This window comes from Heterocephalus glaber, unplaced genomic scaffold (assembly GCF_053883595.1).
Source record: "Heterocephalus glaber isolate CG9 unplaced genomic scaffold, H.glaber_assembly_v1.0 deba00001690, whole genome shotgun sequence".
In the NCBI taxonomy this organism is placed as follows: domain Eukaryota; kingdom Metazoa; phylum Chordata; class Mammalia; order Rodentia; family Bathyergidae; genus Heterocephalus; species Heterocephalus glaber.
The window spans coordinates 2721970-2735886 of record NW_028258415.1 but is presented as its reverse complement, the minus strand read 5'-3'; positions in this window follow the sequence as shown (position 1 = coordinate 2735886).

The window sequence follows — 13917 nt, the reverse complement described above, 5'->3', positions numbered from 1 at the left end:
CCTCAACTCAAGGAAAGCCTGGAGTGAACTATTTCAAGACCCAAAAGAAAATAACCTCTAACCCAGATTGCTATATCTTGCAAAATTATTTTTCAAAATTGATAGGGAAATTAGATACTTTCACAACAAAGAACACATGGGAAACTTCATGAATACCAAAGCAGCACTCCAAACAATTCTAAACAATATCCTAGAAAGACAATGAGGGTCACAATTTCATGAGGCCCAAGAGAGCAAAGCCATCAGGCAATGCAAGAATTAAAGACACAAAAATTAAAGAGAAAGGGGCAAAAATTAAAAATAAAAGAGCCAACAACAGGAAAATATCATGACAATGATAAGTCAATACATATCAATTATAATCATCAATGCAATGGCCTCAATTCACCAATCAAAAGAAATAGACTGGCAGAATGGATTAAGAAGAAAATCCAACAATATGCTGTATACAAAAAACACACTTAATTCAAAAATAAATTCATATATTGAAAGTAAAAGGATAGAAAACAATTCTCCATGCATCAGGAACCTGGAAAAAAGCAGGGGTAGCTATTTTATTTGCAGACAAGGTAGATTTCAAACCAAAACTATTTAAGAGAGACAAAGAAGGTCACTACATACTTGTAAAGGGGACAATTCAAGAGGAAGAGATGACAATTATAAATATACATGCACCAAATACTAGTGGTCCTAACTATATAAAATAGATATTAATGGACATGAAAAACCAAATAAACACTAATACCGTGGCAGTTGGGGACCTCAACATGCCACTGTCACAAATAGATCATATAGAAAGAATATGAACAAGAAAATACTAGAACTGAAACAAACTTTTGAACAAATGGACTTAAAAGATGTATGTCTACAGAGTGTTTCACCCCACAAAATCAGAATACACATTCTTTTCTGCTGCACATGGGTCATTCTTCAAAACAGGTCAAATGCTACCTCACAGAACATGTTCAAGTAAATGCAAAGGAATTGAAGTTATCCCCTGTATATTATCAGAACATAGTGCAATTAAACTGGAGATCTGTAGCATAAGAAAGCCTAAGAATACCACAAATACCTGGAAATTGAATAACACCCTCCTGAACAACCAATGGGTCACAGAGGAAATCAAAGAACAAATTAGAGTTTCTACAATTAAATGATGATGCCAATACAAGATACAGGAGACTATGGGACACAATGAAAGTAGTTCTACCAGGGCAATTCATAGCAATGAATGCCCATAGTAAGAAAACACAGCGAGCTCAAATAAACAATCTAATGCTGAACCTCAAGCTCCTAGAAAAAGAAGAGCAAGAAAACTTAAAGCTCATACAAGGGAGGAAATTATAAAGATCAGAGCAGAAATCAATCCAATAGAGACTAAGAGAACTATATAAAAAATCAATAAATCAAAGAGCTGGTTGTTTGAAAGAACAAATAAAATCAACAAACCCTTAGCCAACCTTATAAAAAAAAGTAAAGAAAAGGCTCAAATCCATGCAATTAGGAAAGAAAAAGGTGAAATCACAAAAGATATAGCAGAAATCCACAGGATCACCAATACCTAGTTTGAGAAACTATACTTAAATAAAATGGAAAACACAGAAGAAATGGACAGATTCCTAGATATATATGAATTACCAAAGTTGACCAGAGAAGCTATATAAAATCTAAACATGCCAATTTCAATCAATGAAATTGAAAACATAATTAAAAACTTACCAACAAAGAAAAGCCCAGGTCCTGATGGGTTCACTACTGAATTCTACAAGAAATTTAGAGAAGAGCTAAAGCCACTACTTCTCAAACACTTTAACGAGATTGAAAGGGAAGCAATACTCCCAAATTCATTCCTGGAAGCAAGCATTACCTTGACTCCAAAGCACAGAAAGACTCAACCAATCATAAGGCCAACCTCCCTAATGAACATAGATGAAAAAATCCTCAATGCAAAAATACTGGAAAACAATACAGAGGATCATACACCCTGATCAAGTGGGATACATCCCAGGTATGCACGGATGGTTCAACATACTTAAATAAATAAATGTAATACATTAAAAGAGTTAAGTACAAAAAAGCATATGATCATCTCAATAGAGGCAGAAAAATAGTTTGACAAAATCCAACACCCATTCATGATAAAAACCCTACAGAAAATTGAAATGGATGGTATCTATCTCAACCTGCTAAAAGCCATGTATGATAAGCCAACAGCCTTGTTTTTCTATAAAATGGAGTACTTCTCAGCTATAAAGAATGAGAAAATAGAGACATTAATAGCTAAGTGGAGCCACTGAGGCCATACACTTAAGTGAAATAAATAGGACACACATGTACAAATACTGAATACTTTCTCTGGTGTGAAAAACTCAAAGTGTAAATAAGAATCAAAATGTATAATTGATACTGTGTAACAGGAAGAAAAGGTCTAAAGGAGTCAGGAAAATGGGAGGGGTAGGGCAAAGAAAAGAAGGTAAAAGAAAAAATATGAGAAAAGGAAAAAAATGGAAACAAAGTCATTGTAAATAGGGAAGAGAGGGCAAGGGAAGGGGAAAAATAAGAACCAAGATACATCATGTAGAAGTACCAAGATCCCAATGATGAATGTAACTGTATTTTATACCTAAAATGTACTAATAAACTTAATGAAAAAAAGAAAAAACAACAGCCAACATCATAGTAAATGGTAAAAAACTGAAAGCTTTCACACTAAAATCAGGAACAAGACAAGGATGTCCACTATTGCCACTCTTGTCCAATATAGTTCTGGAAACATTAACCACAGAAAATAGACAAGAGAAAGAAATAAAAGGAATAAAGATAGGAAAGGGATCATTAAATTGTCATTATTTGCTGATGACATGATACTCTACATAGAAGACCCAAAAACTCTGCTAAAAATCATCTAAACTTAATTGACAGATTCAGTAGAGTAGCTGGATTCAAGGTCAACACATGAAAATCACTAGCCTTCTTGTACACAAATAACAGACTCATTGAGAGAGAAATTGATGAAAAAATTCCTTTCAGAATAGAATTCAAAAAAGTGAAATATCTATGAATCAATCTAAGGAAGGAAGTAAAAGACCTCTACCTTGAAAACTACAGCACTCTGAAAAAGGAGACTGAAGAGGATATCAGAAAATGGAAAGATATCCCTTACACCTGGGTAGGAAGAACCAATATAGTAAAAATGGCCATACTTCCAAAGTGCTATACAGATTCAATGCAATTCCAATTGAAATCCCAACAGTATATTTCATATAAGTAGAGAAAAAAATCCAAATATTCATTTGGAATCAGAGGAGACCAAGAACAGAAAAGCAATTCTAGGCAACAAAGATATGATAGAGGGTATCACAATCCCTAAAATGAAACTGTACTACAAAGCTACTGTGATAAAAACAGCATGGTACTGGGAAAGAAACAGACCTGAGGACCAGTGGAATAGATTAGAAGATGCAGACACAACTCCAGACATACTCAGCCACCTCATCTTTAACAAATGAGCCAACCATCCTCAGTGGAGGAAAGATAGCCTCTTTAACAAATGGTGCTGGAAAAACTGGATTTCAACCTGCCAAAGATTAAAACTAGACCCATATCTTTCACCATGCACTGAACTAAAACCAAAGTAGATGAAAGATGTAAATATTAAAACAGAAACACTAGTAAAACAGAAATCTTTTTGGAAGTTAGGTTAGGTAGAACTGTCAAAGATACTGGCACAGGAATGACTTTATGAACAAAACCTCAGTAGCACAGGAACTAGCACAAAGAATCAACAACTGAGATCTCATCTTATTAAGAGGCTTCTGCACTGCAAGAGAAACCACCAGCAGAGCTAAGAGACAACCTACAATGTGGGAAAAAAATTTTAGCAGCTGTACCTCAGACAAAGGACTACTATCTAGAATATATCAAGAACTGAAAAAAAATCAGATCCCCCAAATTCAAAGACCCAATTCAAAAATGGGCATCTGAAATGAACAGACATTTCCCAAAGAAGTAAAAGCAGCAAATAAATATATAAAAAAATGTTCAACATCACTGGTCATTCAAGAGATGCAGATGAAAACAACACTGAGATTCCACCTCACCCCACAAAGAATGGCTGCTATCAAGAAATCAACCAATAAAAAATGCTGGGGGAATTGTGGGGAGAACAGAATCCTCCATTTTTGGTGGGAGTGCAGAATAGTGCAGCCACTATGGCAATCAATATGGAAATACCTTAAAAAGTAGGACTAGAGATCTCATTTAACCCAGCTATTCCCCTGCTGGGTATCTTTCCAAAAGAATTAAAATAATCGTACCACAGCGATATATGCAGCATAGTTTGTAATAGCTGAAAACTGGAAACAGCCCAATTGCCCATCAGCTGGATACTGGATAAAGAAGATGTGGTTGTTTTTATTTTGTTTTTTTTTTTCATAAAATGAAATATTACTTAGCCATAAAGAATGAGAAACTGCAGTCATTTATAACTAAATGTATGTACATTGAGGCCATACTCTTTTTTTTAAATTCTTAAGTTCTTTTATTGGTACATTTTAGGTATACAATATATTAACATTTGTCATTGGGTGCTTGAACCTGTACATGATGTATCTTGGTTCTTATTTTTTCCCCATTACCTGTGAGTCCTTCACCCCCTCCACCCTTCTATTTACATAGACATCATTTCCATTTTTTTTCTTTTCTCATAATTTTTCCTTTCCCTTCTTTCCTTTCCCCTTCCCCTCCCTTCACCCCTACCTCTTTGGACCTTTTTTCCTGTTTCAAATTATCAATTATTCATTTTAATCACATTAACCCTTATTTACACTTTCAGTTTCTCATACTAGAGAAAATATTTGGTATTTACACATGTCATATTTATTTCACTTAAGAATATGGCCACAATATGCATCTATTTAGCTATAAATGACTCTAATTTCTCATTTTTTTATGGCTGAGTAGAACTCCATTGTATAAAAAACCACATCTTTATCCAGTTTCCAGTTGATGGGCACTTGGGCTGTTTCCAAGCTTTAGCTATTACAAACTATGCCAGTATAAACATGGGTGCACATATGTCACTGTAGTATGATTCTTTTAATTCTTTAGGGAAGATACCCAGCAGGGGAATAGCTGGGTCAGATGGTACGTCTAGTCCTAGTTCTTTGAGATATCTCCATGCTGATTTCCACAGTGGTTGCACCAGCCTGCATTCCCACCAGTAATGGAGAAGGGTTCCTTTCTCCCCACACCCCTGCCAGCATTTGTTATTAGTTGATTTCTTGATAGCAGCCATTCTTTGTGGGGTGAGGTGGAAACTCAGTGTTGTTTTCATCTGCATCTCTTGAATGACCAGTGATGTTGAACATTTTTTTATATATTTATTTTTTGCTTTTACTTCTTTGTCTGGGAAATGTCTGTTCATTTCAGATGCCCATTTTTGAATTGGGTCTTTGAATTTGGGGGATCTGATTTTTTTTCAGTTCTTGATATATTCTAGATAGTAGTCCTTTGTCTGAGGTACAGCTGCTAAAATTTTTTTCCCACATTGTAGGTTGTCTTTTAGCTCTGCTGGTGGTTTCTCTTGCAGTGCAGAAGCCTCTTAATAAGATGAGATCTCAGTTGTTGATTCTTTGTGCTAGTTCCTGTGCTACTGAGGTTTTGTTCATAAAGTCATTCCTGTGCCAGTATCTTTGATAGTTCTACCTAACCTAACTTCCAAAAAGATTTCTGTTTTACTAGTGTTTCTGTTTTAATATTTACATCTTTCATCTACTTTGGTTTTAGTTCAGTGCATGGTGAAAGATATGGGTCTAGTTTTAATCTTTGGCAGGTTGAAATTCAGTTTTCCCAGCACCATGTATTAAATAGGCTATCTTTTCTCCAATGATGGTGGTTGGCTCCTTTGTCAAAGATGAGGTGGCTGAGTATGTCTGGAGTTGTTTCTGCATCTTCTAATCTATTTCACTGATCCTCAGGTCTGTTCTTTTTCCAGTACCATGCTGTTTTTATCTGAGGCCATACTCTTAGGTGAAATAAAGAGGACTTATATGTAAATACTGAATAGTTTCTCTGGTGTGAGAAACTGAAAGTGTAAATAAGATTCAAAATGCATAATAGATAATCTGAAACTGGAAGAAAAGGTCTAAAGAAAAAGAGGAGCAGGGGCAAGGAAAGAAAGGAAAGGAAAAAAATATGAGAAAAGGAAAAAATGGAAACAAAGTCTTTATAAATAGTGAGGGGTGGAGAGGTTGAAGAGAGGGCAGGGGAATAGGGAAAAAATAAGAACCAAGATATACTGTGTAAATGTACAAATTCCCAGTGATGAATGTCATCATATTGTGTACCTAAAATGTACCAATAAAACTAATGAAAAAAAAAGAATTTTGTGTGATCCAAAAGCTAGAGAAATATTTCATTATTCTGTGAACTATATTACTCACATTCAGGGTATGTATTTTGTTCATCTATACATCTCTTCTGTGAATTTTAATTTTCCCATGTAATTTGTGTATAGCATATGTTACTTTGAATGATTCAAATTTAATTGAGTATAAATCAATCAATGAAATACTAAGAAATTTCTCCATAGTAGTATATGCTCTGCAAAATTGCAATAACAAAATAGTACAGTAGAATAAAATTTAAATGAGCATATCTTTTTCTATAGGCCATATCATAAATGCTAAAAATATGCATCTTTAATTGAATCTGACAAATGTTTTCAACTTTTAAATTACCTAATGCAATCATATGTTGAAGCACAAGCAATGGAATTTCTTTTGGAAATTCCTAGGGTATCCTGAAATTTGTTTCTCAGTATTTTTCTCTATAAAAGAAATACTATAATATGAGTACACTTTCCTTTTTATATAATACAAACACTATTGCTTTGTCAGAAATTTTAAATAAATATCACTACAAATTAACAGAGATCATTGGCCTGCTCACACCAAATTTCAGGTGGAAGAATTATTTCTCATGAACTGGTAATATTAAGAATTTACAGCATATGATCAACTAAAACAGAATCATTGAAGTCTCTGAACATATTTCAAATTATCAGAGGCATTTTGAGTTGAATAAACAATAAATTAGAGTAGTGAATACTGCTAAATATTTTCAAATTTATACTTTAATAAAACCAGAAAATAGTCTAGAATATACCTTGAATTCTATAATTAGTATGACCTAGTTATAAATAGTTTTTAACATGTAAATAAATATTAATGAAATATAAAATTCAAACTATGATTATAGCAATCCTCTAACATAAAACTACTTCAAATATAACTAAACTAGTATATTCATTAAAATAAAACTCATCCCAGTTACAAACAAGAGCACAGCTCAGTGGTTAATTAAGATAAATTTTTAAATTTTCTCCCCCAATTGTTAATATTTTTCTATCCACTAAAGCAAATTAAATATAATTAAAATAACAAAAACAAAGAATCTGATACATGTTTCCATATCTTTGGATTACATACAGAAATTTCATAGTTATTATTGTTAAGATTTTATTATTTATCATATTTAATATGCACAATATTTAGAATTTATTTTTCTCACATAATCTAAAATCAAGTGCATACTATCATATCACAATTTCTTAATTTCACATTCTTTTGTACAGTGCTTTGTGTTAGACATTTCCTTAAATAGTTTACCAATGTGAAATGATCTAAAACTCAAAATGTTCCTACAAAATAATCACTACTATCTTCATAGGTGATTAAATTGAAGAACACATAAACAAATTTGTACAAGTTCCCATGGAAAGCACATGTCAAAGCTGGTATTTAAAGAGACCAACCAGGCTCTAAATTCCAGCTTTTTCAAAGAAAGCATTCATTATTTGTAGAATTGTAAATTCATAAAGAATTGATAATTGATAATTCTTTATGTACTCTAAAAATACAATAATAATACACACCAATACTGTAGCATACCACTTTGTCATCAAAGAAATCTGTAGACAAAAATTTTGCAGTAATCCTTTGAGACATTAATCAAAAAAAAGAAATTCAGAATAAACAGAATTTACAATATCTACTTCTGGGTTCTTTGGTTGCATGGCAGCAAATGATTTACAGTAGTATGATATTTTATAGGTTACAATAACTTTTGGTATTTTATAAGCAAATATCTCTTGCATGTGAGACTTTTCTCTCCACTGAGGCATTTAGTTCCTGTTTCAACTTAACAGTACTTATTTAATTTAAAATATCAGTAGAGATAATTTTGAATAATTTACATATTTATGACATTTAATTTTCTACTTATGAACATGCTCTACTATATTCATAAAATATTTCCCAGTCTTCAATACCATTTTATACCTTTATTCTTATATATTCTGTTGTACTCTGATTAAATATCCTTATGTCTTTATTATTATATTCTGTACTATTTTAAGTGCACCATTTCCCTATTACTATTGCCAAGTACTTATACTTTCAGCATAAATAATTGATTCCAAGATATTTCTTTTTAATATTAACTATATTTCTAATATTTAAGTAATCTTTCCACCATTTATTTATTAATTTATTCATCAATTCATTTTTTATTAATTTTACATGATATATAGACATTTTCATTTTCCAAGAAAGGGAGAAAGGGAAAGAAAATAATCAGAAGACTTCATGGTATCTATTTTTTCCTCAGCTTCCACTCTGTAATTTTTGATGTACTAAATTCCTGCTAAGAGAAATTAAACCCCCCAAAATGATAAATTCACCACTGGTTGTGTTGTACATGAAATCTGAATGTTCATTTAAAATTGGAGAATATATTTACAAAGCAAATTGGATAAATAGAAAATAGAATTACTACTCAATCCAGTAATTTCACTAGTGAGTATATGTCTAAATGAATGTAAGTCAAGAGCACAAAGAAATAGTTGTACCCTGATGTTTACAGTAGTAATCATAGTACTTAAATTTTGAAACAAACTAAGTGTCCATTCACAGTTGAATGAATGAAATAAATGTGATAAATATATATATATGCACATATCATTATTATTCATTTGTAAGAATGTGAAAACCCTGTCATTCTTTGAATGCATATATAATCTGAAGTGCATTGTAAGTAAAATAAGCCTGCACATGACAACTGTTAAATGAACCCATTTAAATAAAGTTTCTGAAATAATCTGCAGCAGGGGAGAATGATGCTTGCCAGTGGACAGCAGAGGAATAAGTGATAAAGGTGGAGTACTTGGTGGCTTTTTTTTTAAGGAAAGGGAAATACATAGATTATTTCTGTATTAAATAACAGAAAAATACAGAAATTTTAGGTTTTGAATTGTTGTTCTATATGTTTAATCAATAAAAAATACTTTGTCATATATACAAAGATATAGTAAATACAGACGGGGTTTCTTTCATATGAAACACTGCAAGAAATTACCATATTTTGTGAAGTAGCAAAAGTAGACATCGAATCAATGGAACAAAATTAATAGCCTGAAGTTTGTGCTATTATTTTTATTATGAACCAAATCAAAATAAGCCATCAGGAAAATAAAGACAAAACAGTAAATTGTCTTATTAGAAAACACAGCAAAGGGGCCAGGGATGTAGCTCAGTGGCTTGCCTATCTGGCAAGTGTGAGGCCTTGAGTTTGATTCCCAGTACCAAAAAAAAGAGAAAGAAAAAGAAAATATGCAAGGAAGTAATACCCTTTTATTATAATATTAAAAATAAATTCAGTTAATATAAAGAAACAATTTAAAAATTAAATTTGAAAAACTGAAAACTGAAGGTGCATTTTTAACTAGCATTATATAAAGATAATAATTTGTAACTTCAAATTAAGTGAAAATATTTACAAAAAAATTCAACCTAGTAAATGACATGTGTGAAATGTATAAACACCTGTACATTAGAAACAAAGTAATTTTTTAAATGACAAGTTAAATTGTGCTAAAATACAAGAGATATACTCAATAACAATGATTGGATTCCCCAGGATTTGGTGGCATATGCTTATAATGCCAGCTACTCAGGAAGCTGAGAGAGAAGAATCACAAGGTTAAGGACAGCTTTGATAATTTAGTGAGATGCTGTCTCAATAAAAGAGACAAAAAAAGAAAAGATCGGTGGGTATAGCTCAGTGGTAAAGTACCTTCCTGATATTTGTGAGGCTCTGGGTTCTACAAATAAAATAAAAGAAAATGAACTTACAGAAGACTAGCTTACTACAATCTGTCATGAATTTAATACTAATAGCTCTGAAGAATACATCAGCATTGCATATAGTAAACAAAAGAAAAAAATTGACCATTTCTGAAATATTTTTCATGCTTCAAATAAATTAGTTTCTATACTTTCAAAGCATATATTTAGTGTTTTAGGAAGATAACATTGTAATGTTATATTTAATGTACTAATAGTTCATTATTGAAGATTTTAAGACTTTATACAAAGATTTATATTATATATTACATAATAATTTTTACATATTAAAAATTAAAACAATTCTTTTAGAAATATAGAACAAAAAGTTGGCTGTTGTAATTGTCATAAATCATCATGAAATCTAGGTGTGACACTCAGGTTCTTATATCCTTCAGTTCATCCAGATTTATGATAAGATTTTCAAGTAAAAAATGTCCTTGAACACATTTTACATATTTTCTAACAGTGTGTTTATTAAGTATATATTAGGTCTCTTTCAGAATTTAATTTACATGGTAATAAAATTCACTGTCTTTAATTATATTGGGGTCATCTCTAAATCCAAATTCTTAAACAGAATTCCTGCATGTTCAACTTTTAGTATCTACTTTATCAATTGATTTAACATATATTACATTTTTCTTGGAATTCTCAATTAAAATGATCTGCTTGTGACATGTGCTAAAACTGAAGTGGAAAACACACAAAAATATCTAAATTATTTCAAGTCAGTAAAACCATTTGTGAATAAAAGTTCCTCTGATATTACTAATCAGAATTAAGATTAGTTCTAAATTCTCCATAATTGCTACCTTCTAATTACAGGAAATGTTATTTTAAACTCAAAATCTGTCAGAAAATGCCCTGAAATGATGGCTTATGTATATTTAATTGCTTTGACATTTATGAATACTGTAATTTTAATGAGCATATTTAGACTTAGTGGGGAGTTACAAATTTTTCAAAGAAACTTTACAAGAGTTCAATATTAATTAGCTAAATTTTAATAAAAGCTCATATATAAATTGCTAACACCTTTGCATGTATATATCTTAATTTTTCATAAAATTCTTTTTTATTTAAAAACATGCTTTCCAGACTTAGACTTAATGGTCACAGTTTGATTTGAGACAAACATCAAGAGAATTTTCCAGTCTTTAGGATTAATCAGAATTTTCCGTGATGTTATTGAAACCAGAGAGAGAGAGTAGAGGCAGCTCATAAAATCATTCCCTCTTATAACTCACCATTATTTTCTCCTTTTTGCTCAAATTTGAGGAGAGACACTGATGTATTGAAAGACAATGGTCTAAAAATACAATGACCCTACTGAGAACAGTGTATTAGTAATCAACTAATAATCATACTGGCAGATACTGAACTGAGGTCTACAGCTGAATAATGCCTTAAATCAGAAATAAATTTTAGAGTGTATTCCATTTATATATAATAAATTATGTGTATGTGTCAATAATTGCCATGGGAATCTTGGGGGAAATTGTTAAGTAAACAAGAATCTATATGTTTTACTTTCCATCTTCCACTGCATCAACTAATCTCAAGAGTTGTTGTTTACTCCTCCCTATTCTAGAAACCAACTGATTCCAGAAAACATTGCACTGTCCATAGTCTCCTATTACAGTCTACTCCTTGCAGTCTAAAAAGATGTGAAATCATCACCAGAAAGCAAAAATTGTTAAGGGGGAAAAAGAAACCTCTAAAATTTTACAGGGGTCTGTAGAATCAAAAACCCAATATATCTGTCACTGAAACTATTACTATTAATTATCTATTAAACTCAAAGCTGCCATTAATATTTTTCAGAAATATCATTTAGGGTCAAAGAATATTACTTTTAAAGCAGTTCAAAGGGAAGTGTGAATACAGTTTAATCATTTTTATGTATGAGCTGTTCAAAAACAAATGCTCTTTCACCCAAATATCTTTTTCATTATTAAAAGCCAGGGAGTACAAGATTTTTAAAATTTATTTTTTGTAATCATATGAGTCAAAATTTGGACTTCTTCCTGATTTACAGGTGACTTAAATATTTTATCTGTTCTCAAGTACAGGAGATCTATGGATACCTATGAGTGAATAGGATTCTCCAGTATATAGTATATGTTTTTGTGATTCTAGGAGTTTTTCACTTTAAAAGAAAGCATTTACCATGTTAACTAATGATGCTATTTGAAATGTGATCAATTGTAACAAAAGAAAAATGATTATATTTTTCCTTAATGACTTCCTTGAGAATTCCATTATTATTTTTCCTATCAAAAAGTGAAATATTTTTAAAAATGAAAATTACAGAAGCACTAGGAGAAAAATAAATACTTTTTAACTTTAGAAGTTATTAATATATATTTTGAAGTTTTACTTGGATTTAATGAGAAACAAACCAAGATATCTAAATGATGGAATGGGTAAGTTTTCTTTCCCCAGTTAAGGATAAAACTGGACATATATTTAATAATCAGTCATTTGAACCCTGAAAATTACCCATAAATTGATATATATTCATTTAAGAAAAAAATGTGGAACCAGAACTTAGAAGAGTGTATTTCTATGACATTTATGTCTGTGGCTGCTCCAATATACTGTTAGTTCAATTCACAAGCAATTTTATCAAAGCAGGGTTAAGAGTTATTTAACAGTTTTGCTACTAAAAGGGCCTAACTTTATTTGGAAAGAAAGAAGCCTGGTATATCCCAGATTCCATCAGAAATGTCAAAGCTTGATGTTAAACTCACAGGAAAGGACAAAATCATAGATAACCTAAAGTTGTATCCTGCTGGGTACAAAGAATGACAAGGCAGAAATAGATAGGGTATACAGTGAGTGAGACAGCCATGATGACCCTTAATATTTCTTGCATATCTAGCATGATATGCAAGGACATACACATTTTCCAGGCTGCATCCACGGTCATGAAGTAACAAGCATGTTCTGTATTAGTTTGCTATTATTGCTGCAACAAATTACTGCACAATTTGTAGCTTAAATCTTGATAAATTGACTTCACAATTCTAGAGGTCAAAAATCCAAAATCAATGTCCCTGAGCTAAAGTTAGCATATTGACAGGTTACTGTCTTTTGGGAGCTCCAAGAAAAATCAGTCTTCCCATATTTAAAGCTTTTCAGCATTCCTTGTCTTGTGGCATCATTCCGTTTTTTCTTTCTGGTGCCACATAACCTTCTTTCCTCCTTCTTGTGAGGACTCATAAGCTTACATTCAATTCACTTAAACAATCCAGGATAATCCCCATTTAAACAATCCAGAATAATACTCCTCTCTAAAGTTCCTTACCATAATCACATATACAAAGTAATTTTTACCAAATAAGGTAATATTTAAATAAATTCTGGGAGTTAGTATGTGGTCATCTTTGGGACTGGGTACTTTTTGTAGCCTAATTCAGATACTTAAGTATTTACAAATCCCTAAGTGAATTTGAAGCCCATGGATATAGGTCATTACCAGAAGTAGAATTCAGAATGAAAGTAAAAGCTTGTGCACAAGTGTAAACAGTCTGAATTTGAAATATAGCCTTAGCTCATGTAGAAGTCCAATGGAAATGAGTAAGTCCAGAAATAAGTAATTTTATAGATGAATCTATTTATGGAGGATATGAGAAGTTCTCGGGCCCTCGGACTGAAGGACACTAGTTAGCAAGACAAACTCCATATTGCTGCTTGACCCACCTGCCTGTCCTTTAGATGAACTCAG